Source organism: Peromyscus maniculatus, chromosome 3, assembly GCF_049852395.1.
Source record: "Peromyscus maniculatus bairdii isolate BWxNUB_F1_BW_parent chromosome 3, HU_Pman_BW_mat_3.1, whole genome shotgun sequence".
Classification (NCBI taxonomy): domain Eukaryota; kingdom Metazoa; phylum Chordata; class Mammalia; order Rodentia; family Cricetidae; genus Peromyscus; species Peromyscus maniculatus.
In genome coordinates this window covers 117,725,622-117,753,276 of record NC_134854.1, presented here as the reverse complement: position 1 = coordinate 117,753,276, position 27,655 = coordinate 117,725,622, and positions in this window count along the sequence as shown.

Sequence of the window (27,655 nt, the reverse complement as noted above, 5' to 3'; positions counted from 1 at the left end):
TGTCTTTCATTATAAAACAAAGTTAGTTGATTGCTGCTGCATGGAAGAACACTGTGACCTTTAGTGGTTAGAAGACACTGCATCATAAAGTCACAGTTTCCGCGGGCCAGCAATCCAGACGCAGTGTAGGTAGGTCCTCTGCTAGGCTATAGCTGAGGTGGGTCCTCTTTTAGAGGCACAACTGGCAAGAGTCCACTTCTAAACTCCCTTGGCTTGTTGGCAAGAGTTGTGTTGCACTGACTGTGGGTCTGAGAAGCTTCATAGCCAGGAGCAGAGGGAGACTTGAGCAGTGTGAGCATTGTGCTCTGACTACCTATCTCAACACTTCCGCCAGAGGACACTGTCCAGAGGTGACTGGAAACCTCTGCACGTAGTGGAATGGAGGTGATCACATAAAGACATGGGTACCAGAAAATGAACACCACAAGCCCATTTTCATGTCTATCTAGCACACAGGGCATGCTAACGGCAGAAAAGATGTGAGCTACTGTGAGCATTCAACAAGCATACATACATAAAGCATCCAGAATAGAGCCTGATACATGGTAGACGCTAAATATTGCTTTCTGTTTATTACCTGGCCTGCGAGTGGAGGGAATCTAGATTGGAATGAAGAATGAATGAATGAATGAATGAAGCTTCATTTCTTGTTCATAGCTCGTAGATTCTTCCCAAGCAAGCTTTCCGCAGAGCGGATCTCCTCCCTGGTTTCATATCATGGCTGCAAGCACTGCTGTGGGTGGTGTGTTGAATGTCGGCTGTGGGTGGGCATCACTTGCCTGAGTCATGCACACCCAATTTAAAGCATGCTGTGTTTTCAGGCAGGTGTCTGTAATTGCCACAGTTTCTAATTGAGAGAGTGACTTGTTTGCTGTCTTCCCTTACAGCTGTAAGAAAGTGAGCTAGGAAGCTAGGAACAGGATTGAATACATCGCGGAGGGTATCCAGGTTTGAGTTTGTTACAAGAGATTGGCCTGTAAACAGCATGTAGAAAGTCACAGAGCTGGAGTCAGCTCAGAAGCATTGTGGCCAAGCACAGGCTCCCTCATTGACAGAGAATGTCACACATGAAGTTGTATACTCTATCAGGTATTTCTTTTATCCAGACTCTGTGCTGGATGCTTAGGTAATGAGGAGAAAAGACTACAGACCAGAAAACATGCCTGTGGGATTTTAAAACTCGATTCCTCCCATTGAAGAGAAGGGGGACTCTGTTCCTTCTCCTTGAATCTGGTTTCTGGGCCTGCTGACCAATAAACTTTGGTGGAAATGATGGAAAGTTGTCAGTTTCTAGTCTTGTGCAGAGGACACTCAATGTCCACTTCAGTATTTTGGGAAACTTGCCCTTGAAACCCAGTAGAGCAGTCACCATACAGAGATAAGATGTTAGCCAAGCCACCTACCAGCCATTGAGTGGGCCAACTCACCGTGCGTGCCACTCAGGCTCCACTGGGACAGATGCCATGTGGAAAAGAGATGAGCTGACCCTGCCAGTTCCACCCAAACTTCAAGTTTCATGAGCAAAAGGATAGTGGTTGTAATTTTAAGGCATTAAATTTGGGCCCGTTTGTTATGCATCAATAATAACAATAAATAAGTAAGTAAACAAACAAACAAATAAATAAGTAGGATGATGTCTTTGCAATTGGGTAGAAGAGCTTACAACCGGGAAGGAGACAGACATAACCAGAGACTAAAACTGGTGACTGCCTACGTGCTAATATAAATGTTGGCAGGATAGAGACATGTTTCTAGATCTAGAAGGACATGTGACAAAGAGCCTGACCTAGGCAATGTTGCTGGGAAGGACTTTCTGAAAAAGTGATATTTAGGCCAAAATTGTAGGGTTGGAAGGTCAGTACGGGAAGATTAGAGCTGAAAGGTGTAACACAAGACTCTGCTCCCAAGGCGGGCATTCAAGAGACCCTTCCTGACCCTGGCAGCACTCTGCATTCCTGTGGGAACACAAGAGGAGAGTGTGGGGCTCATAGCCATTCTCTGGATGAGTGAGGCTAGGTGGAGGATTCAGTGAGACCAGCCCATCTTATAAACTCCTCTAGTGAGCAGGTGCTTAGAGGGCAGAGAGGGCCTGAGAGAACTCCTGATTGCTTCCTGGCTGAGAAAGACTCTCACAAAAGTCCTAGCCTTTTTTCCAAACTGCACTTCACAGCTGACCTAATTCGGCAGCAATGTCTGTGGCATTATTAATGGATTCTCGCAGGCTTGTGTTTCTCTGACTGCTCTCTATTTTTACATCTTTGTGGGGATAAAGTTTTTCCGTGCAGGAAAGTGAGCTTGCTGTAGCGCCTGCCATCTCTTCTCTTCTGCCTCAGGGGCTGGGGAGAAACCTCAACAGAAGGCTTTCCATGCCCACCATTCATGTGCATCCTGCCAGTGGCTTCATCCTTCTTTTCTCCAGAATCTTCAGTGTCTCTTATTATTCCCTCTCAGCATTTTCCGGTTCCGCTCTCAGCTTCATCTCCTCCTTCCTTTCTATGCTCACAGCACATCAGTATCACTTCAAACAGCTGCATTTTGAACCCTTCAGGGGAAGAGGCACCAGGAATTCGGAACAAGCGATGATGTAATTTGACCAGGGCTGTGGTCCACCCTGGCAATATATTTAAATAACCAGGATTTCTAAAATATGGTAATGCTGTGGTCCTATTCTCAAAAATTCTAATTTTGTCGTTATATGGTAACTTTTTAGACTCAGAAAATTCATTGTGAGATTAGTATAGATAGTTGAATATGGCAAAAGGAAAAGTATCGGCTCAGAACCCCCAAGACCAAGTTCTCGGCACAAAGGAGATTTATTTACCCCAGAGCGACAGAGGGCAAGGAGAAGGGACAAAGTCAGGAGACAGGGGAAGAGGGAGGAGAGGAAGGGAACAAGGGAAGGGGGTCAAGGGTATTTGTCCTGGGGACAAAGGACTGCCTCTGGATAGAGAGGAGACAGGCATGTCACAGAGGAAAATGGCAGTTTATAAAGGTAAAGGGGGAAACCCTGTGTTAAGATGAGGTGTTTAATTTTAACTGAGTATGTTAATTAGGTGAGCCAAAGGGGGCTTTTGATTGCTGGACTTCAATACTTTGATAGCTGGACCTTGGCAGTCAGACTCAGAGGAGGGATTGGCCAAATAAGGGAATAGACCTTGAGGACTAGCTTTAGGAAAGTGACCTGCTGAGCAGTGGTGGTGTACGCCTTTAAACCCAGCACTCAGGAGGCAAAGCCAGGAGGATCTCTGTGAGTTCGAGGCCAGCCTGGTCTACTGAGCAAGATCCAGGACAGGAGCCAAACTACACAGAGGAAACCCTGTCTTGGAAAAAAAAAAAACAAAAAGAAGGAGGAGGAGGAGAAGAAGGAGAATAAGAATAAGAATAAGAATAAGAATAAGAATGAGAATGAGAATGAGGAGGAGGAGGAGGAGGAGGAGGAGGAGGAGGAGGAGGAGGAGGAGGAGGAGGAGGAGGAGGAGGAGAAGGAGAAGGAGAAGGAGAAGGAGAAGGAGAAGGAGAAGGAGAAGGAGAAGGAGAAGGAGAAGGAGAAGGAGAAGGAGAAGGAGAAGGAGAAGGAGAAGGAGAAGGAGAAGGAGAAGGAGAAGGAGAAGGAGAAGGAGAAGGAGAAGGAGAAGGAGAAGAAGAAGAAGAAGAAGAAGAAGAAGAAGAAGAAGAAGAAGAAGAAGAAGAAGAAGAAGAAGAAGAAGAAGAAGAATGTAATGTAATCTAATGGTAAAAAGGCAGGGGGAATGGGAGAAGGGCAAGGCCTGCCAGAGCCATATACTCAAGTGGGCTAGTGTCCCTTCATATGGAAATAATTATAGAGGGAGCTGTGGAGGTATTAGGTTGGTAAAGGGCTTATGCAATTGTGAGGAACTGAGTTCAGTGTCCAGTAGCTATGTAAAAAGCTAGGCAAAGGAACACCTACTTGTAATGCCAACTCTGAGGAAGGAGAGACTGGCACATCCTGGGGCTCACTGGCCAGTCAGACTGGGTCAATAGGTGGACCTCGGGTTATGTCTCAGAAAGACGTGTGGATGGTGTCTGAGGAGGAACAGCACCCATGACAATCCTCTGACCTTCACATACACACATGTGTGCGTACACACACGAGCCTGCACTTACATGGACATGTCAGAAACACCTGTACACACACACACACACACACACACACACACACAGCAGTATTCATAGATGCATATATGTGTATATTAATGTATTCATATACATCTCTTTGGTTTGGCAGCTAAAGACCCCCTCCCCCTCCCCAGGAACAATGAACACACCTGTAGTCAGATCTTGACATTGAAAACTATTCTTCAATAAAAGGGGCCAGGGATTTTTGGAGAAATAGCTGATTTTAGACGGAGGTACAGGAGCTCAGCCTGGAGCACCATGGACTGCCACAAAGTAAAGAAGTTTCAAAAATAATATTATACAAAATCCCAGAACAATTGTCAAAGGAGACCAAAAAGAGTTCTCCATCGTTAGAGCTCAGAAAATTTGAGCAAGAGAAGAGAGCAGCATTAGATTATGAGCCAAAGTATGAAATAAATGTCCCCGAGTCCAAATGGTATACTAATGATTGCTTAGATAAACAGGGTAGGAGAGGCATCCCTGTACAAAATTCTAAATAACTTACTTTTGAGGTGAACACAGCTCCCTAGTCCTTACGTTCAGGCCGTGCTTAGTGACTTCTTCCAAAGAGTAAGACAGGGACACGGGAAAAATAGTAACCTTGCATTGGGGACACCTGCTAAGTAATAACTCAGCCAGCCAGGTGTTGGGGTTAGCAGCCACATGATAAATCAGGCTGATAGCATATAGCCTCGATGTGGTGTAGAGAAAGTGGCACTTTGCCTCTGTGATCTTTCTCTCAACTGTAACTCCATAATCATCAGGAAACATCAGACAAATCCCAGTTTAAGGACATCTATAAATTCCTTTCCCCAATAGCTCTATCAAGGTTACCAAACACAAGGAAAGTCAGAAAACTCAAGAGACAAGATGTCTAAATGTCAAATGGAGTCCTGGATGGGACCCTGGAGCAGGAAAACAGCAAGGTAGACCAAGGTATTGCATTTAATTAATAGTTATATAACAACACTGGCAAAGTAACTGTTGCAAATATCTCTGATCATATAAATTCAAGGTTAGCAGGGGAAGCTGAGTGTTGTGTCTTTGGGAAACCTCCATACTCCCACTTCAACTTCTCAGTTTGTTTATTTATTTGTTTGTTTGTTTGTTTATTTTTGGATTTTTTGAGATAAGGTTTTTCTGTGTAGCCCTGTCTGACGTGGAACTCACTCTGTAGACCAGGCTGGCCTCAAACTTACAGAGATCTGCCTGTGCCTGCCTCTGTCTCCTGAGTGCTGGGATTAAAGGTGTGTACTACTGCCATGCGGCTCAACTTCTCAGTATCCAAAAGCATATTAAGATTTAAACATTTTATTTAAAAATAAAAATGTTTTATAATATTTTAATCATCTCCATATTATGTGTCTTCTGGTAACTAGAGAGGCTATAGGTCCTTTGAAATCAGGGAAGCTGTGGTGCTCTCTCTCTCTCTCTCTCTCTCTCTGTGTGTGTGTGTGTGTGTGTGTGTGTTATTTCAGTATGTCCTGTGAGGTCCCATATCTAGTAGCTAGGCAACCAGTGTTTGTTAAATCTGCTGTAATAGCATAATAATATGTACTTCTAAGTAATATATACTTCTTTTGTGAAATGGAAATGGATGTGGTTAAGCAAAAAGAAGCATACTGAAATTGCTCATGACTTCATAAGGTCGTAAAAGGCCACTGGTAATGTTTTGATGTGTCTTTACATATACTTCCTTGGCCACTATACAATTGGAATTACGTATTACTTAGTATTTTAAACCATATTTTTACAAATAGTACATTACAAATTTTCCCCATCCCATTAATAATCATCTTGAATCATAAAATGGGAGTTTTAATGGCTGAATAATGTTTAACTGTTCAGTCTGTGCAAAACCCAGGAAAGGAAAGAAAAGAGGCAGAGTCTTGGGGAGTGTGAGGAGCTATGGTGATGCTGGGTGCTCAGTGCTGGACTTGCTGAGGTGGTAGAGGGGAAAGTAGATGTACTTGAAGCCCACTCCCCTCCAAACCAGAGCTTCTAGACAGGTTGTTTCTGTGTCTTACTCCTCCACTGCAAATGACCAGTGTGTATGTTCACCCGCAAGCCAGCAGCATCCTAAGATCAAGCTGTTCTTTCGCCTCATTGGATGAGTGATAACAAGGCTCAGGGGCTAGTTGGCAGACATTGAAGAGCTCTGTTGTGTCTTTATAGGGCTTCAACGTTATCAGTTATCAACGTTATCAGTTATACTTTCTGACCCATTTGTAGAACACTAGAATGTTGCCAGGGAAGAACTAACTGGAGGGGGTGCTGTTTGTCTTACCTGTGCTTAACATATTTATAATGCACAGGGTAACCTGCAGGGAAAGGAGATTGACCACATTCTACAAATCCTTCATCAATGTCTGTCTCCCCAAAATCAGCTTCCAAAGAGCTCATCCACAGAAGAGACCCAACTTGAAATGTCCTAAGTAATCATGTCCTGGTCATGAGTTAGAGTGATGGTTATATCAGGAAGCAGAAACACAAACAAAAACCAACTGCCTGGTCCTAAACCCTTAAATACCTATGTGGAAGCCAAGTGGAAAGGAAAATTTTCTGTGAGTGGGATGCTCTGAGTGGTTGCCTATTTTTGGCTGGTGTAACAAGGACATTTAGAAAGCAATGAACGCTGACTTGGGAGGGAGGCAGTCACGAAAGTGTGGGATTAGTGTAGATTGGGGATTTGAATAGCATGTAGGTGGCTGCCGACATTTGAGAACTTTCATCATAGCTGAATTGTAGATGTAGGAATTAAGTGTGGGGGACAAACCAACACCTGATTCATGGTGGTGGGGAAGAGTGATAGGAAATGCTGTCCTCTGGACGTGACATGCTTACTGCACTCACGAACTCACAGCAGCAGTGGGTACCTGCACAAGCTCAGAGCAGTCAGAACGGCAGCAGAGACGGGAAAGAACGGCAACTCTACCAAAACAAAACCAACAAACAACAAGAATATCCTTGATGCTGATTAAAGTTTTTATTAGCAAAGGAATAGGATATAAAAACACACACAAAAATCAGTAGCCTCACTATCTATTGACACAAATATACTGAAAAAGAAATCAAGGAAACCATCCTATTCACAATAAGAAACACACAAAGTAAGATTTTTTTTTCCTAAGCAAGAAAGTGAAAGAGCTTCTCAGTGAGAACTTTAGGAGCCTGGAGAAAGGAACTAAGAAAGGCACTGGAAGAATACAAGAAATAAGACGAAAGCTTGGTAAATGGCATCCCATGAAACTGAAAAGCTTCTGCACAGCAAAGGACACTGTCAATTAGAAACCAGTCCAGCCAATGGGGGGGGGGACTTGTCTGGAGGTTTTTGTGTTTTTAAACTAGAAATAGAACTGTCACATGACACAGATACATGGCCCCTATCTACACAAAGGACTTCACAATCTACCCCACAGATATATTCCCACCCATGTTCATTGCTGCTCTTTTCATAAGAGCCAGGAAATGGAACAGCCTAGCTGTCCATTAGCAGAGTGGATATGGAATGTGTGGTACATATACACAATGGAATACTCCTCAGCTGCAAACAAAAATGGAATAATGAAAGCTGCAGGTAAATGTGAGAAACTGGAAAGGGTTATACTGAGTGAAGTAACACCAGCTCAGAAACACAATTGTCACTTGTCTTTGCTCATGTTGATCACAGCTTCAGTAATTTGTTGTGTGTATTTAAGTTGGAGCAGAAAAGCCTTTATTAAAGACGTCTTTATCCTGAGTGAGTTTATGTCCCTGAACCACAAAGTGGAATCAGAAGCTGGTTTACTATGTTGCTAATTGAAAACAATTTCATGTCACTGTAGTACATGATGGTCATGTGAAGTCTGGAGGTCTGGAGGTCTGGGTCCAGATTCTGGACCCATTATTTCCTAGCTATAGGGTCAGTAGTGACTCACAGAACATTTCTGAATTGTAGTTTTTTTTTCTTCTACGAGATGGAAGAGACTAATAATGAATTCCCATCTGACAACCCCCACCACCCAAATTGGCCTTGATATGTGATTTCCCTGTGATGAGAGAAGCTGTAAGAACTGAGAAACAGGTCCCTTAATCATGGATTGTGTTAATATTGTAAGCTTCACAGGATCTAGTTTCCACTAGGAGACAAACTTCTGGATATGTCTCAGAGGTAGTTCTAGGTTGATTGACTGAGGTGGAAAGAGCCACATTAAGTTTGGGTGACACCATTCTATGGGCTGGAGAACCAGATTGAATAAAACAGAAAAAGTGAGCTGAGCATTGACATGCATCTGATCACTTCCTGATTGTAGACACCATGTGTCTAGCTACCTCACACTCCCGCCATCATGCTAGACTGTAGCTCCTTCCTCTATGGCCAAAACCAAAACAAAACAACAACACACTTTCTTTCCTTAAGTTGATTTTGTGGGCTATTGGTCAGAGCAATGAATTAAACAACTAATACAAGTTGTTTTAACCAACTTTACTCACTGAACTCACTTTCTTACTGGAGTCCCTATAATTCTGTCTCTAGAAGAAAGGGAAAAGTTTTCCTCTGTACTCTTCTCCATACTAAGTTCCCAAGGAACTCTCTGTTCACAAAAGAAAAGGATTTCCAACTTGCCTGAAGCAGGCTGTGGTTAAGTAGCTGTTGTCTGTGGGTGCTTTGATCACATGTTAAATTCTAGGCTAGTGCAGTGAGCCAGGCCCAAGTCAGTGTTCCAGGTACCTAGAAACGGGGGAGGGAAATCTCTCCATGAGTAACCATGAGCTCCACACCAAGAAAGCAGCATTGCCTCAACCCCAGCCCACAGCCCAATCATGAATAGGGACCATGGGTTCCCACAGCCAAGACTTCCAGCACACTGTGTTTATGAGTCCCCATTATGGAGTCCTATTTAAGTCTTAGGACTCACAAGTTCCCGCCCTTTCTCTCCCACCGCTAACAAGTAAGCTCTTTGAATGGAGGCATATGACCTGATCATCAGCAGTAAGGCATGTAGCAGATCCACACAGAAACCATGACACGGAGTTAGAAAAACAGGTTCTGATTTCATCTGCAAAATTCACTAGCTTTGCAACAGGCAAGAGGCTCCTGGGGCTGAGAATTACTTTTGTACCTTTGGTTAATGAAAATTACTATAGTCTTCAACAGGACGCTTTGCATTCGCTTAAACTTACCTAGTGTTTACACGGAGTGCTGTGCCGTATGAGCTTAGTGCTTTGAATATACTCCCTACCAAAGACTTGCAGCCGGGCAAGATATGTATTACCACTTCCTGTAGCTAGTTTTCCTGCCTTGCCCACAGTCAGGACAAATCTTTGTCACCCGCCAGTCCCACAGCTGCTCAGACCCAACCAAGTAAACACAGAGTCTTATATTGCATACAAACTGTATGGCTGTGGCAGGCATCTTGCTAACTGTTCTTATATCTTAAATTAATCCATTTCTATAAATCTATACCTTGCCACGTGGCTCATGGCTTACTGGTATCTTCACATGCTGCTTGTCCTGGTGGCAGCTGGCAGTGATTCCTTCACTCAGCCTTCCACTTCCCAGAATTCTCCTCTCCTTGTCCCGCCTACTTCCTGCCTGGTCACTGGCCAATCAGTGTTTTATTTATTGACCAATCAGAGCAATTTGACATACAGACCATCCCACAGCAACCTCTGCTTTGCAGAGGGCATCTTTTGATGTTTCACACAAGTGTGCATTGAAACATTCTGGGTGTCACGGTACCGGTGGAAATCCTTGCTAGTTTCCTGTTCCTTTCTATCTAAACTCATTCCCTGCTAAGGTCATCTGGCTTCATGACCTTAAATACCATCAAGATGCCAATGATGTCTAACCTAATCATTTCTTTTTATAAAATGAGGTCTCATGTAGCCTAGGCTGGCCCCAAAATCACTATGAAGCTGAAGCTGTTACTTCTGGTCCTCCTGCCTCTACAAACAGAGTCCTGGGATTATAGGCCTATACCACTGTGCCTGGTTTATGTGGTGCTTACCCAGGGCTTCATAAACGGGAGGCAAGTCCTCTACCAATGGATCTATGTCCCCAGCAACTTTAACTCACTATGTGGAGCCCAGCCTCTCCCTGTATTTCAGACACTCATGTTTACCTGCCCCCTCAGCACCTATACCTGGTCAGCCATCTGAGCATGACCTAAACTGAGCCCCTGGTATTTCTCCCCAAGTGTGCCCCGTCCCAGTTATTTTCTACTCTGTGTGTGCGAACTCTGATCTTGAAATTGCTCAGGTCAGAAGGCTTGGAGTTCTCCCTGCATCTGCTTGGTGGGATCTATCACCATGGGAACGTTCCGGCAGCCCTGCCTCCAAGGTGCTTCCTTCCATGTGGCCATCTGCAGCCATCTCCCGTGCATGCCAATACCATGTCTCCCTGGGATTACTGCAGGAGCCTCCTAACTGGGCTCCCTGCTTCTGGCTTCCGTTGTCTGTTCTCACAACAGAAGCATTGGGAAGATGGTTGGATGATGCCCACCCCCCACCCCTCGTACCCCGTGGATGTCCTTTTCATCATAGTGAAAGACCCTAACCCTTCAGGCTTACACTCCCAAGCTCCAGGAAATGAGAAATTAAAAATCTAGTTCCAAGGGCAAGCTGACTCAATCATTATTCAACCACCCCTGTAACAATGTAAAAAGATTTCTGTTAAGAGATGTGCTCAACTGTTACTGGGATAGTTGCAAGTGTTCCAGGAAGGACCACTGTGACCTTTGTGTAAACTCCACTCCTGCCCTGATAGCCCCCTTGAGGTTTCAGGAAGAATGTACATGTGGACGTGACTGTACCCATTCTGTGATCAGACCATGATCTTGTGAAATGAAATTGTATGGGAATTGTAATCTTGTGGCTTTTGTGGGTTTTTCCTTTAAAAACCCCCATGTGATTGCAATAGGCGTGACTCTTGCTCTCTGGAGCTGAGTTTGCCTGACTGTACAGCCGCAACAATAAACACCTCTTGCTGTTGCATCAACTGGATCAGAGTCTGGGTTCTTGGGGCACTCCCCTGAGAAGGTAGTACCCTGGGTCTGGGGTCTATCAATAATAACGTCTGTGATCTGCTGGATCACATGGCCCTATTGGGCTCATCTCTTATGAATCTCACTCTCCTTGGCTCTTCTCCAGCCTTCTTTCTTCCTGGTTCTCTCCTCCACCTCACCAGCTGCAGGACTTCTCTCTGCCTTGTTTCAGCTCCCAGGTACCCTCAGGGTTCTCGCCTCACTTTCTACTGTCTGAGTTTAAACATCTTTAGTGAGCGCTTATAAGCTCTTATAAGGAAGGCTCCAGTGCCAGGAGAAGAGGAGAGTCACAGGATGCTGAGAGACTAGAGAGATTGAGAGGAGCAGAGAGCAGATACATATGCTCTATTCGTCAGCATACAGGTGTTGTAGAATATTACTTTAACTAGGAAAAAGTGTGTTACATTTGCTTATGCTTCATTTATTTAACTATTCAAAGAAGTGTTACATTTGTGTATGCAGTATTTGCTTAACTATTTGCCCAAGGCACCTGATTGGCTTAAGAAAAAGCTGAATAGCCAATAGCTAGGCAGTAGAGGGATAGGTGAGGTTGGCGGGCAGAGGGAGTAAGTAGGACAGAGGAGAAAAGTGAAGAGAGAATGAGGGGGAAAGAGAGGGAGATACCCAGGGCCAGGCAGTCACCAGCCAACCAGACATGGAGAAGGACGAACAGAATGAAAGAAAGGTAAGAAGCCCTGAGGCAAAAGCTAGCCAGAAATGAGCAAAAGCTAAGGCCGAGCATTCATAACTAATAATAAGTGTCAGTGTCATGATCTGGGAGCTGGCTGTGGCCCAAAAGAAAGCCTGCTACACACAGGCCACTAGGCAGGCAGCTAATGCCTTGGCAGATTCTCAGATATATGCCAACACACATGGGCTGCACACACTGACCAGCATACCAACTATACAAGGTAGGTGCACAGCCCTACACACACACACACACACACACACACACACACACACACACACACACACACACACAAAGCAGGCTGGCAGAGGCTCAGGTAAAAGCTCCCACTCTTGACCTTAAGGCCGTGTTTATACACAATCACACAGCAATGGCACTCTACCAAAAACAGTTATATAACAGATTGTATCACTGCCTACTTTGGAATTTTCCAGAGGTCTTGTGTCAGCCATTTTGTTTAACTAATAGCCCTATCCCATGTCTGGGATCAGACATGTTTTAGCTGACTCATACTAGGTATCCATATTATCACTGTGTTGTCTAAACATAAACTGGCCCATATGGCCCTCTGTTTCTAAGGGGCTCTTGCCTGACCACCTTTCCAATACCAAGGCCAACACCAAGACCAATACTTGGGCTGGGGAGAGGGAACAATCACTCAAATGCTTGAGGACTGAGTTTGAGCCTCAACATCCACATAAAAATCCAGGTGTGTGTGTGTGTGTGTGTATGTGTGTGCACGTGTACACACACACACACACACACACACACACACACACACACACACACACGCATCCATAGTCTCAGTGCTGGAAGGACAGAGACAGGAGAATTTTGGGGCTTGCTAGCCAAGCAATCTAGCAAATGAGTAAACTCCAGGGCAGTCAGAGACCCCCATTTCAAAAACTAAGGTGGGCAGTGATGAGGAAGGCACCTAAGGTTGGCCTCAGGCATACAGACACAATACATACACCTGTATACACACACACACACACACACACACACACACACACACACACACACACACACACACACCTGTGTGCCAACACATGCATACACTATGCACATATAAAATAAATATAAGATAAAATACCAACACACAACACCTCCGCTCCCCTACCCCGACTTTTCTCTCCTCAGCCTGTATCACTGTCTAAACTAGTACAGGTCTGACTTACCCATCATCCCCTGCAGGTGACCTCCAAGAGGCTGCAAGTCTGTTTCACTCACAGCTCCCTTGTCCTGAGGTCCGGTACAGTGCCTGACACTTAGTAGGTGCTCTATAAAACATTTTGGAATTAATGAATAAGGAACCATAGCCTCAAAGAGATGGTAGAATTGCCCTCACTTCAAGAGGTCAAAGCAGGCAGGCTTATTGACAGGCCGAGGTTCATATCTGTGAGACAGAAAAAGAGGGGTTCAGACACTGCCTCTGAGCCCCTCATTCCTGAAAGTCCCTGGAGGGCTGTTCTTGCCAAAAAACCAAAACCAAACCAAACCAACCTAGTTTCTCAGAACTCTCAGGGAGATGCCCCAGCCCGGGAAGCTGGAGCAGGAGGAGCTGACACCACTACCTCCTGGAGTTCTGAGGCTAACCCACATTCCTAGCCCTTGACACTGCCTGTCAGACGCCACTGCCTTCCTGGCTAGGTTTGTATTATCTTAGCATAATTAGCCCCGTTTTTGTCATTCCACAGCTGCTAAGTATGCAGGGGCTGTGTCGTGGTGTTGCTCCTCTCGAAAGCAGATGACATATCATGAAATATTTATTATGAAAAAAAAACAAGTGCGGGCTTTCTTAATTATTACCACTGACGGCTTCCCCCTGGAAGTCCCAGAGAGCAGACTGCTTGAAGGCGCCCCCTCCCTCTGGGTCTTTCACTTCTCATGCATTTGGGTGCGTTTTATGACTTCCCTCAAAAGCTCCACTCAGCTGGGCTGGCTGCTTACCTGCTTGTTTTGCCCACTCTGTAGAGCCTTTTGTTCCAGCATTTCCATTTCATAGGCTGTTCCAGATGAATAATATTGCCCCAAAAGCTGTAGCTTCATAAAACTATTATTGCTCATTGTCTCTCCTGGCTAGAATTAGCAGGAAACTATACACTGGGGTTCTTTCCTGGTTTGTGTGTTAATATGAAAAAGTAATTTCTTTCCCTGGGACTCCTAGAGTGTATCCAAAGGGAGTGGGGAAAGTGGTCTTGGGGCATGGGTTAATGACTTTGTGTCATTGCAAAAGAGGATCGACTTGTTGCTGAAGAAAATTGCTGGTTAGTTCTTGGGTGGGCAAGTCAGTTGGGAAGTGTGCTGTGGCTCTTTGTGGCCCTGGCAGCTCTTGGAAGGGAGTAAACCTAGCAGGTTGCACTCTGCTAACGCCCTCTGTCTTTTTCCGTTTCTCCTCTCTTTGTTGTCTTGGCCCTCCTGGGCCCTCCTGGGTGAATATGAGGAAGTCTCATAATGAATTGTTGCAGTAACAATGTCCAGGGTGTCACAGCTCCAGCTGTGGTTCCAGAGGGAAGATGGAAAGTCTTAAGTATGTGAAGTCCATCAGAGGGTTAACTGGGTAGCCATGTCGCAAAAGGAATGCAGCAATCTTGGGCTCTCTACACTCCTGAGTCTGTGTCTTCAGAGAAACCAGGGAACTGGAAGCTTTTCTCATTCCTCCCCTTCATTTCTGACAGACTCTTGCTACATAGCCTGGGCTGGACTCAAACTCATGATCCTTTAGACTGCTGGTGTGTGCCACCATGCCTGGGCAGCAGCTGAGGACTCCATCTTAAGTCTGAGTCCAACCCTGTGAGCAAAACAAGACTGTTAAAACAACACCAGGAATTCAGGAATAACCGGGATGTTCTCTCACATCTGTAAATGGGCGTGTCAGCAAGAGTACATTGTAACTTTTACCTTTAAAAGTCCTCCTTCCCTTTAAATTTCTTTTGTTATTTCTTTTCTTTGGGGATTATAATAAAGTCACATCATTTCCCCCTTCCCTTTCTTCCTTTGCTTATTTGATCTAGATGCTCTTCTTTATCCTGAGCCCTGCTCTTCCATCTTCTTGATTCCTTTGAATTTTCTAGTTGAGTTATTGGGACTTCTTAAGGTCCATCTACATTTCAGCTTGCGCTCTCTTCAATGTTTCTTTATTACATCTATTATCAAATCCTAGATTGTCTTGGTCATTCCCATCAGTCTTCTGTTTGTGTTTTGTTGGACCTCACTCAAGTGTTAATTTTCCTTGGTTCCACTGAGTTGTTTCTTTGTGTCTTCTTTAAATTCCATGGATTCTTTGATGGCATTTATGATTGTTCTTTTAAATCCTCTGGTTCCTTTGGGTGATTCTCATCAGTAAACATTCTATAGGACTGGTAGGTTCTGGAGAGAAGATGCTGGCTTGATCATTCATTCTGTTGTTATTTTTATGATGAGATCTGGACGTGTGAACCTCTGTTAGTTCAAAGTCTGATACAGACAGAGCAGATTGTGGCAGAAGAGAGGATGTTGCAGCAAGTCGGAACTAGAGGTTGGAAATAGCTTTGGTGGAATGAAGTCAGGTGGACTGAAAAGATTGGCCCAGTGTCCAGGATGCTCCTCCAGATTCAAGCCTGGGATATTGGGGGTAGATCTAGCTGGGTAGTAAGGTTGGATGTGTTGTGGGAGGGGCCTGTGGGTTGGTGGCAGGTAGGGTGGATCCTGGAAAAGGCTTAGAGATTAGTTGCAGATCAGGCAGGGGTGGCTGGGCTAGGCTGGGGCACTGGATGTGGGACCTTGGCTAGATATGGTGGATTGGGAATGGTACACTACAACCCGTGCAGGTGATCCAAAACATTTCAACTCATAAAAGGCAAGTCCAGATTTTTTTTTTTTCCAGGTAAGTGAAATGACGACCAGTGATCTGTAAGTGAGTTGGGTAAAAGCTGGAGGTGGGAATACACGGTTCCAAGCCACCCTGGTCGTTAGTACTCCTGGATGGTGGCTGCACATGTGGAATACCTGAGGGACAGTTCTGAAACCTATGTCAACACTGGGAGAGTGATCAACCAGAGTTAACTGGCCTTGACTGGATTGTCACAAGCAGGTTCCGAGGCCATAGTGAGTTGAGTTGTTTTGAGCATCTAGTTTGTGTTAGCCTTATCAGCACAGGCCTTTTCTATTCCAAATGACATTTTTCCTCTCCATATTTGTGCATTCTCTCTTTTTCCCTGGATTTGCATAGTAGCTAGAGATAGATTGATGTGTGTTGGGGGGGGGGGCATGTATGCAGGTGTATATGCATGTGAGTGCATGGGTGTGGAGGCCAGAGGTAATGTCATGTGTCTTCTTCACTTGTTTTTCCACATTGATTTTTGAAACATGATGTCTCACTGAACCTAAATCTGACCAATTCAATTAGACTGGCTGGCCAGTAGGCCTGGAGAGCTGCCTTTTCTGCCTTCTCATGACTGGGGGACATGTGATAGTGTACCATGGCTTTTTTCCCATGGGTTCTGAGGGCTCTAACTTTGGTCCTTGTGTTTGAACAGCAAGCATGTTACCCCATGATCCATCTTCCCTGCCCATTAGTAATCCTTTGAAAGGCCTGACTTTGGGCCTTAGAAATCATTTCTATTTTGCTGCTGTTGTTTTTGTTTTGTTTTTATTTCACTTAAAATGTCCTTCCACTTTGAATTTGGTTGTGGTGTTCTATTTTGCTTGTTTGTTTAGTAATTCCCTCAGTTATTTGCTTGGTTCTCAGATCTCCAAGCATCTCTCATTTTCTCACATGGACACCAAATACCACAAACTTCATGCAAGTGCCGGTTTTGATCTCTTCTTGACTCCTTAAATCCGTCAGTGTGGTCTGAGAACGCTGCTGTAATAATAACAGCTCCAGTTTCTCTGCTGATGAAAACAGCAAAGATTACTGTGAACAAGTTCCCAGCTGATGCTACCAATAGTTGTTCATGTGCCACACTGTATAAAGCATCCCTTTTGTTCATATTTTCCTTCAAGATAATAAGCCTTAACCTAAGAAGTAGTTATCCTTCAACACCAAAGTCACTTAGTCCCTTTGTTATCTTTTTAGGAGCTCTTTGAAGGCTTGTTTTTATTCAATCTTCCTTTTCAGGCAGGGAGTTTTCTTACCAAGGCACTATTGTGAATTTGACTCTGGATACTGACCTGGCGTGGTCTTATTGAACTGCCAGAAGCACGTAGAAAGACATTTCGGAGAGATCACCTACTATGCCATTCCAACAGGCCTCATTACTCTTCCTTAAAAGTGCTCAACAGATTGAAATTCTAACGTATAGGATAACCTTCACTATAGCTGCTACACCAACCTTCTACTTCAGCAAAGTTCCTCCCATATGAGTCACCAGCAAGGCATGCCACAGAGAGAGAGCTGCCCCACCACTTTCTAGGCAAGGGTTGGACAGCCTGCTGGGAAAGCTCCGTGCACCAGGAGTGGTGAAGATTACTTGCACCAAGCAGACGCTCATCCCATGAAGTCAGACTGTTAGAGTTCCCGTTTTTCTCATGAAACCAGGTTATAAGGCTCTTCGTGAACAAGAGGTTGGAATGCTTCTGTGGCAAGAGGGAGTTCATAAAAGTGAATGTGCCTTTTAAAGCAAGTCTCATAGCACTTGATTCCTCAAAAGATGCCAGATGCCAGAAAGGGAAGTGGGAACAATTCACACCAGGCAGGGTGACCAGAAGAAGTAGGTTTGGGAGTTTAATTATTATTTGCAGGTTTTCTGTAGCTGAGCCAACCTCCAAGAACCTGTATCCGGAACCTGTACCTCTCACCAGCCATCCTGGGTGTGTTTCTGTCAAAAAGCCAGGCTCCCAAAGGTTGAGAATTAGAGTCTTATGAAGCAGTTCTAGGCTGCCCATCACTAGGATTAGGGGCTAGGGAGCAAAGCCTCCACCATCACCATGGCAGCAAGTGTGTGTGCAGCAAGTGAGAACTGTGTGCTGACCACTGGAAGCCAGATCCTACAGGAAGCACATGCCATGAGCATCTTGGGATGGATTTCAAAGATTGACTCAGTGGAAATCAAGGCATGGGATGGTTCTTATATCTTCGAGTCTAGAACCCAAACTGTACTTATTAAGCCACCATACTAATTTCCATCTTGATTTTTGTAACAACCACCAATGGCCTAAGGAAACTTGAGTGGGCCTTCATTGATTGCAAGAAGAAAACAAAAGAATGAAACTGTCCCAGAAACATATTTCAAAATGAGTCTTTGCCCAAACAGTTGTTCTCTGCTTCCAAATAAAGGAGATGCTGTAGAATATTTATTTAACTTTGCAAAGATGTGTTGTATTTGTTTAACTATGTTTATGTTGTGGAATATTTGTTTAACTATGTAAAGATGTGTTGCTGTTTTACCTTGCCTGCCTAAGGCATCTGACTGGTCTAATAAAAAGCTGAATGGCCAATAGAGAGGGAGAAGGCTGAGGTGGGAATTCTGGGCATGGAATGTAAGTAGGAAAAGTAATTTAGGCTGGTGGGAGGAATTCAGGGAAGGGGAAGAGAAGAAAAAGGGACACCAGGGAGACATCAGAGGAGAGCCAGCCAGACATGGAGGAAGCAGGAAAGTAGGACCTACAGAATGAAAGAAAGGTAAAAAGCCCTGAGACAAAAATGTAGATGAATAGAAACAGGTTAAATTAAGTTAAAAGAACTAGTGGGACAAGCCTAAACTAAGGCCAGACATTCATAATTAATAATAAGTCTCTGTGTCTTTATTTGGGAGCTGGTTGGTGGCCCAAAGAAAATTCCAACTAAAAGGGGGCTTGGAGATTTCTCTTCCAACACAGAAGGGAAATCATCGAGTATGGTGGGCATGATCCCTGAATGATGCCAAACTCATCCAGGCCACTAATGAAAAGATCTCAATGCTCACCCCCTTCACCAGTGTTTTTGATCTACAGGATGGAGATTTAACTGCAGCCTAGATGACTCAGACAATCACTTAGACAGGATCAAGAACTATTTCCAAAACTATTTCCAGAACTCATGTTTTTTAAGAAGGTTCCTTTGGTTCAAATGCTGTCTGTTTCCAACAGGACAATGAGACAACTCACTCCCTATGCTGACCTTAACCTTTCAGAAATGCTTTCTTCCCCAAAGACACATTGACAGTATTGGGGTGACCCCCACAATGCTGGTACCCATTTAAGAGCAGATGTTTACTTATTATTTCCATCCAACCAAACGGTACTGACTTAAAATAGCAATGAAGAGGGGACCAGGTGTGCAGTTCTCATTTGTATCCTCATTCAATTTCAGCCCTGTGTTATGGTGCGGGGGTGGGGGGCACAGCAATCTGAAGGATAGACTGCCATGGAAAGATCTGTTTCCAAAATGACATGGTCACTTGCCTAGCAACATGGAGCCAGTCCTCAGCTGGGGGCTCCACATCCTCTCACAGAGCTGCTTAAGTGTCACATATTTTCATGGAGATGAGTGGGTGTTCCGTGTGCAGGGAAGCTGGATCCCCTAGATCCTACCTGGATCCACGAGAAAGGTAAAAGTTGCAGGGATTTTATGGCCTAGTATCAAGGTTCCCCTCTGCTTTCACCGTGTTCTATTGGTTGAGGCAATGAAAGTCCAGCCAGGTTCAAGGGGAGAGAGAGACTCTCATTCTGATGGAGTATGTGGGATGGGATGTATTTCCTCACAGCCAGTTGTGGAAAGCAGAGTCTGACATAGTAGCTGGTAGACATTCATGGAGTATCCCAGAGGTCGTTGTTAGGAACTGGGTTTCCTAGATTTCTGAGCGTTCACAACCCTCTCACGAAGTCTGAATATATAAAGGCAGAAAAGTTGCCCCTTGAAGAAGGATCCAGGGCAGCAGATGTCGGCTGCACGTGAGATGTTCAAAAGTGAGCAACATGGAGCACCTGACTTGAGAGCTATGTCCCGTGTGAAAAACACAAAATCGGGTAGTGCTTAAGGACTCTTTCCTTCTGCATGAGAGACTTCTAACCTCCCCAAACTGATCTTTGAGCCTTCACAGATAGAGCTTGGTGATTAGGCTTGATGGGGAGGTGAGTGGGGGATGTAGGGTCCAGCGGAAAGCAGGAACAATGCAGAACCACCGATGTGAGCTTGTGCAGCTGAGCCCAGAGGAGAACACGTGTCCTTCATCCCAAGAAGAAGGAAGCACTGGAAATGCAGTATCACAGCTGTCACCGGGCAGCTGTGGAAGGTAGATGCAAGTAGAAATTCTAGTTTTCTGCCCTGGGATTCTTTTGTGCTCTTGATGGTTTTGAACAAAGAAGGGAGTTCCCTATAAGTCAGTTCCTTCCATTAAACTTGAATTCATCTCCTTAACAGGACTACTGGGGTATTGGGATTCAAGACCACAAAAATGAGAGATGTAGCTAAAAGTGAAATCACTAATAGAACACAGTGGTTTATACCTGGAATCCCAGTATTTGGGGTGGAGTCAGGAGGATCAGAAATTCAAGGTCATCCTTGTTGTGGAATATTCCTTTACACTGTGTGAAGATATTTCACTGTAATTGGTTTAATAAAAAGCTAAATGTACAATTGCTAGGCAGGATTTGGGGGGCACAGAGAACACTGAGGAGAAGGATAGAGTCATGAGGAGATGCCAGGGCTCAGAGGAAGCCACATGGGCAGTACAGAGTAAAGGTAATAAAGCCACGAGGCAGAAAGTAAATTAATAGAATTGGGTTAATTCAAGTTATAAGAGCTAGTTTAAAACAAGCCTAAGCTATCAGCTGAACTTTTATAATTAATAAGTCTCTGTGTCATTATTGGGGAGCCAGTAGTCCAGACAAAAAGGTCTGACTACACATCCTTGACTACATACCAAGTTTGATACATGAGTCTCTCTCTAACAAATAAACAAAATAAAACAGAGCTGCAATGTCTGAAGTCACCTGGGTCAGTGGTCCCCTAGGACACAGTCACAGTGGGAATCAGAACAAATCACTCACAAGCTCTTTCCCCAGTCAAATGAGGTAATGCAGTTCCGAGCTTCCTCTTCGGAACGCCAAGTCCTCAGCAGCATTTTAAATACAAGACTCAGCTCCCAGTCATATGGCTTCCTATAGTTTGGCATCCGGGCAAAATCAGAGCTTTGCAAAAGTTTCTGAAACAGAATAATAAGAGGAGCTGCTTAAAATAGAGGTCCGCCAGTGAATCCGGGGCACAAGACTCCGCTTAAGACAATTAGAGTGTCTTTGCCTTTGTTGAAGAAACTGGGCCATCTACCTGGTTCTTCCGCCTCTGTTTGACACAGTTCGAACATCAGGGAGGAAAATAAGGTGTGAAAGAATCAACTAGAACTTTGCTGACATCGTAATTCTTTCTAAAGCATCCAATTTGGGTTGGACTTTAACTCTTCTTTAGAGCTGTTTAAAGGGAAATTGGAAACTGAGGCACTTATCAATGCCCCCTTATATCATTTTTCCTTTTTATGGAGGCTTAGATGCAGCTTTGAGCTTTTGTTATGATTCTTTGTTATGAAAAGGGAGGAATTTCAACAGGGTTCACCTGCCACTGGAGCTTCATTTGCCTTCACTTTTCCCAACCTGTGGGGTTGGACTTGACTCTGGAGTGGTAGGTGGAGGAGCTAATGATAGTAATTGGAATGCCAGACGTCTACAGTGTTCCTCTAGTAACTCTCATCTGTCCTCCTCTTGTTTGTTTATTCCTGCCCCCACTCCTTAGGCATTCCCTGTCTGCTCATCTGTCATGCTGTTTGGTTAGTTGTTTTTTTGTTTGTTTGTTTGTTTGTTTGTTTTTGTTTTTGTTTTTAACCACTAGAACTTTCCACGTATTCTCTCATTTAACTCATAACAACCCTTAGGGTCTTTTTTAAAATTTTTTTATTTGTTTATTTTTTTTTTGGTTAAAAAAACTATTTCTAGCTCTGAGAAAACACAAACCCAGATCTTAACCTCTGTAAGACTCTGTGGCCATTCAGATGGCAGACAGAGTTTCCAGGTTGCCAGTCCTTTTCTTATAACGTGAAGTAGGCCTCACCATGTTCTTGCCTCACTAGCCCTTCAGATAGCTTTTGCCCCCACAGCACAAGAATAACACTTTTCAAGAGGTAGTATATAAAAAGGACCAAGAGTAAGTAATAATTGTTCTATAAATCTTTTCTTTTGTTTTTTGGGGGAAAAAAGGCCAGGAAATTTTAGTTTAACAGAAAACCGAGCAGAAGCATCCTGTCTACCTCTTCACACTTGCCTGTTCTCTTGGTAGCGGCTGTGTCCAGGTGGCTGCTGAGCCAGTACCGACTCATCACTATTAACTTGTGTCCTTATTCTACATTAAGGTTCAGTGCTGTGTACTTCTTTGGATTCATGACTCCACACTTAAAGCATGATATAGACTATTTTCATCACCCTAAAAATATCCTGTCTTTATCTCATCATTCCTGGCCCCACTCCTGAAAAGAACTGGCAACTTCTGGTATCTCTACTACTTCTGGTATCTCTGCTGCCTCTAGTCTCACCTTTTCCAGAACATCTTGTCCACAGTAAGCTGACAGGCTGGAGACCTGTTGAAGGATGGATGGGGACAGATGAGCAGTTCAAGTACAAAGGCAGTCTGCTGGAAAATTCTCTCTTCTTCAGAGGAGACTACTCTTCATTTTTTCTGCTCCTCTACTACTTAGATGGGCTCCACCCCCCACTGCACAGGGTAACCTGCTTCAGCCAAAATCTACTGACCTAAATGCTAATTTCATTTAAGTAGGGCCTGTCTAAATATCTAGAATAATGATTAAGTGTCTGGGCTTCATGCCTGTTCAGGTTAACCCATAAAGTTAATCATTGCATTTAATAATGTGAACTTAACACTCCACATCTTTTGGGGACTTGATAGCTCACTTCTTTTCAATTTTGTAGAAGAACAATGTTGCATTGTGTGGACCTATCATAGTTTCTGTATCCATTCACTGATTGAAGGACATCCCAGTTCCCTTCAGTTTTTGACAGTTGAATGTTGGGCATGGAAGCATTCTATAAATATCCATGTCTAGGCTTTGTTCTACAATGGATTTTGAAGTCAAGTGGGTGGATACTTAGGGTTTTGAGTACTTGATGTTTGCTAAGACTTTGTAGAGTATAAAAAAAAAAAACACAACTAAACAAACAAAAAATGGCCAGGATGTCATCCCATGTGCTCGTGACACCCTCCATCCCTACTCCTATGAACAATGCCTACATTTCCCTAATGTGCCCGTGCTGTGGATATCACTCTATATAAATAAAACACTGATGGCCAGTGACCAGGCAGGAAGTATAGGCGGGACAAAGAGAGAGGAGAATTGGGGAAACAGGAAGAAGGAGGAAGAGACACAGCAGCCACCCCAGGATAAGCAACATGTAAAGACGCCGGTAAGCCACCAGCCACGTGGCAAGGTATAGATTTATAGAAATGGGTTAATTTAAGATATAAGAACAGTTAGCAAGAAGCCTGCCATGGCCATACAGTTTGTAAGCAATATAAGTCTCTATGTTTACTTGGTTGGGTCTGAGCGACTGTGGGACTGGCGGGTGACAGAGATTTGTCCTCGCTGTGAGCAAGGCAGGAAAACTCTAGCTACATGCCTGTCATCCATTGAGACTGTTGTCAGTGTTTCCAATCATTCTTTTCAAGTTGTGGTTGCATCTCATGGCTGCTTTAAATTACAATTCTTTAATCATGTCTAATGCTGATTTTCTTATTTGTTTGTTCACTGTTTGTGTATAATATTTAGTGAAAGGACCTAGAGTTCACTGTTTCACCCATTTTTAAACTGAGTTGTTTGTTTTCTTGTTGAGTTTTATTTGCATAGTATAAAATACAAGACATATATCAGACATATATTATGCAAGTGTTGTCTCCTAAGTACATGTTAATATGTGAAGCCCAAGCTTTAGTCTTCAGTACTGAAAAAAAAAATCTTTTTAACAAATGTTTGCAGGTCAAAAAATTTTTTTAAACTAGTAATAAAAACACCTGCCAAACTTTTGAAGCCTATGTTCAAACCCATTGCTTCATCCACATAAACTGATATTGGTCTTTGAAGATTGTGCATCCCCCTACCACCTGCTCTCACTCCACAATTACTAAAGAATTCCCAATATGTATATGGAGTCTAGGCTACAGTCTACTGAATAAATAGGCCCTTGACCATGGTTCATGAAGGTAGTCTGTAGCAGGAATCTTAACAGTTCTTATTAATAAAATCAAACCTGAGCCAGGTATTGGGGTGAACACTGGAAGATCAGAGACAGAACAAGCCACAGCTACCTCACCTCACCAGTTCCTCAGTTGGTCCTGTTTCCTCAGACTGGAAGCCTCTGAGTCCTCATCCAGAATGAATCTCAGCTGAACTGTGCTGCTTCAAAGACTGAAAGCTTAACCGGTCAAATGCTTAACCAGCCACATGCTTAACCAGGCCAAAAGCTTCTAGTTTCTGGTCCTCACGCCTTATATACCTTTATGCTTTCTACCATCACTCCCTAGGATTAAAGGCTTGCTTTCTGGGATTAAAGGCGTGAGTCACCATGCCTGGTTGTTTCCAATGTGGCCTTGAACTCACAGAGATCCCAGATGGATTTCTGCCTCTGGAATGCTAGGATTAAAGGAGTGTGCTATCACTGCCTAACTAGTGGCTTTTCTGTTCTCTGACCCCAGATAAGTTTTTTAAGGTACACAATATTTTGGGGAACACAATACCACCACAGTAGTCCTCAAGCTTGCTCCCTGCTCTCTCTAAACAAATGTCAGAGACTCCCAGTTCTCAGTTAATGAGTTACTGTCTCTCTTTTTTAGATAAGGCAAGTCTGACATCCTTCTAGTTCACTGTAGTGGGTAGCTGTCCCAGCTTTGACCCGGAGGTACTACCCCCATTGAGGTTTCTGGTAACTGTCATACCTATGAGGTGGGGCCGAGACAGTAGTCCTTAAGACCTGAGATCTGGATCGGCCAGCTCTCTTGGTTCCTGGATCCTAGACGCTGGAGGTAGACCCAGCAGAATCCTCCAGAGAACACTACTGGACTGCGCTTCACCTCTCCCAGACTCTTTAGCCTATCCCTTCACTTGTAAGTTACCCCACAAAATAAACCTCCTTTTTAACTACATGGAGTAGCCTTAATACTTCCACCAATAGTACACTGTATGGAAGGGGTTATCTTAGGAACCCTTCAGTGTTCTGACATTCACCTATGCCCTTTTATTGTTCCATCTAGGTTAGATGAGAGTGCAGAGACAGAAGTCTCAAAAGTTCTAAAGTTATCTGTCACCCTCAATACCCTCCATGCCCACCAACAAACAGTATCTCCAATAGTGAAAGCTGGTGAGGTTTGAGCCATCTGAAACATTGGCAAAAGCAATGGGAATATGGAAATGTGACACTTTTCCTAAAGTGTTCAACCCACTCACCTCCAACTTCCATGACAAAGAAAATGGAAATGGCAACCTAGTCCATGCCTTGCATGAATTATTCATAGTGGCCCTTTATACCCTCAAAAAGGACAATCCAGGTGCCACATCATTGTGATATGTAAAAAGCCAGCATCTAAGAATCACTAAGACAGTGGTTCTCAACCTGTGAGCCATGACCCCCAAGGAGGTTGAACAACCCTTTCACAGGGGTCTCCTATGACCCTCAGAAAACACAAATTGTAGTGGGCAGCTGTTCCAGCTTTGACCTGGAAGTACTACCCCTAATGAGGCTTCCGGTAACTGCCATGCCTACCTATGACTTGTCCCTGGAGCAGGTTCGAGACGGGAGTCCTTAAGACCCAGGATCTGGATGTGCCGGCTGTCTTGGTTCCTTGTGATCCTGGATGCTGGATGGTAGATTGAGTGGAGTTCTCAAGAGGACCCTGCAGGACTGTATCTTAACTCTCCTAGATCCTGTAACCAACCCCTTTACTGGCTATAAGTTACCCCAAAATAAACCTCCTTTTAACTATGTGGAGTTGCCTTAATAAATTCCCCAATAACAAATATTTACAATTCATAACATTAGCAAAATTAGAGTTATGAAGTAGCAATGAAAATAATTTTATGGTTGAGGGTCACCACAACATGAGGAACTGTATTAAAGGGTCAGAGCATTGGGAAGGTTGAAAATGGCTGTACTGAGACAATCTTAATAACCCCAATGGAGTGCCACCTCATAGAGCTGAGCTGGGGAACACTTCAGGAACCTGCTTCTCAGACAGGCTAGCTTTGACAGTTCATGGCACCAAATGTGAAATTCGTTCTCCCTTCCTCCCTCCCTCCCTCCCTCCCTCCCTCCCTCCCTCCCTCCCTCCCTCCCTCTCTCTCTCTTTCTTTCTTTCTTTCTTTCTTGGTTTTCCGAGTGTAATTTCTCTGTGTAGACCTGGCTGTCTTGAAACTCACTCTATAGACCAGGCTGGCTTCGAACTCAGAGATCTGCCTGCCTCTGCCTCCCTAGTGCTGGAATTTAAGGTGTGTACCACCACTGCCTGATGTGAAGTTCTTATTTATTTATTTATTTATTTGTTTGTTTGTTTGTTTATTTATTTATTTGCTTAAACCTCAGTGAATCAAGTCTGTGAAATCAGATCTGTTCCCTATAATAAAGACAGCCCATATTGTTATAGAGATTTCTCACATTAAAAAAAAAATGCTTAGCCGGGCGATGGTGGCGCACGCCTTTAATCCCAGCACTCGGGAGGCAGAGGCAGGCGAATCTCTGTGAGTTCGAGGCCAGCCTGGGCTACCAAGTGAGTCCTAGGAAAGGCGCAAAGCTACACAGAGAAACCCTGTCTCGAAAAACCAAAAAAAAAAAAAAAAAAAAAAATGCTTTTATATCTTCCCCCCACCCCACCCCCGCTCCTTACTGATCCTGTTAGCAGCCTGGGAGGTATATAAGGGCAAGTACTGTTTTTTCATATCTTACATGAAGAAACCAAGGGTTCCAGTGTCTAGGAGATATATAGTCAATGAGTGGCTCTAACAATGCCTGGTGTCCAGATTGTTTGAGTTGCTTAATGTTCCTTTGATTGACATGATGCATTAAGACCACAGCTTGAGAATTCAGATACTTTGCTGACAGGAGGGAAAGGTGGATTCGAAGGAACTTTGACAACCAGGTACAGAATAAGGTAAAAATGAAAGTGTTGCTCATGGTGGAATCTTTGATCTAAATGCATGCAAATCCCCCGGGTGTTACTCTTTTAAAATCCAGACCTTTTGGCTCTGAATTTCAAGGCATGTGGCTCAACATCCTGCAGTTTAACAAAGTACTTCATTTGAATGGATGGGTCAAGGACACTGAGCCTTCACAATTCTGTAGCAACCTTTTATCTACATAGGACTTGCTGGGAGTGGGCCACAGTTTTCTAATTTTTTTTTGAAAATATTACTATAGAATCCTACAACTATGCAGGAAGTCATGTTGGATTCCTGAGACAATAAGGTCAACTTCCAGACAGCTGCTTCTGCTCCTGTCCTGCCTTCCCTCTGGCTGGCTGTACTGAGACCTTTGAATTTAGCAAAGGTGTTACTCTCTCCTGTCTGAGGAAAATAAAAGATTAAAACTAAACAGATGCCAGAGCCAGGCAACTTAACCCAGGTTAGGTAACGCTCATCTTACAGTCCTACAAAGGCATCAACACATTGCTTTGACAGGACGCTGTTGGCAACCTGACTTAGATCTCAGTAACTGATTATCTATAACTGTCTCTCTTTTCTCAGTTTTGTGCTCAGAAGAAGCATCCAAGTTCTCTCCTGTCATAGGCTCCGTGTGAGGAGAATATGGGATGTGATGTGTTGGCCATTTTTGATTGAGACTGTGCAATATCAGAGGTGGG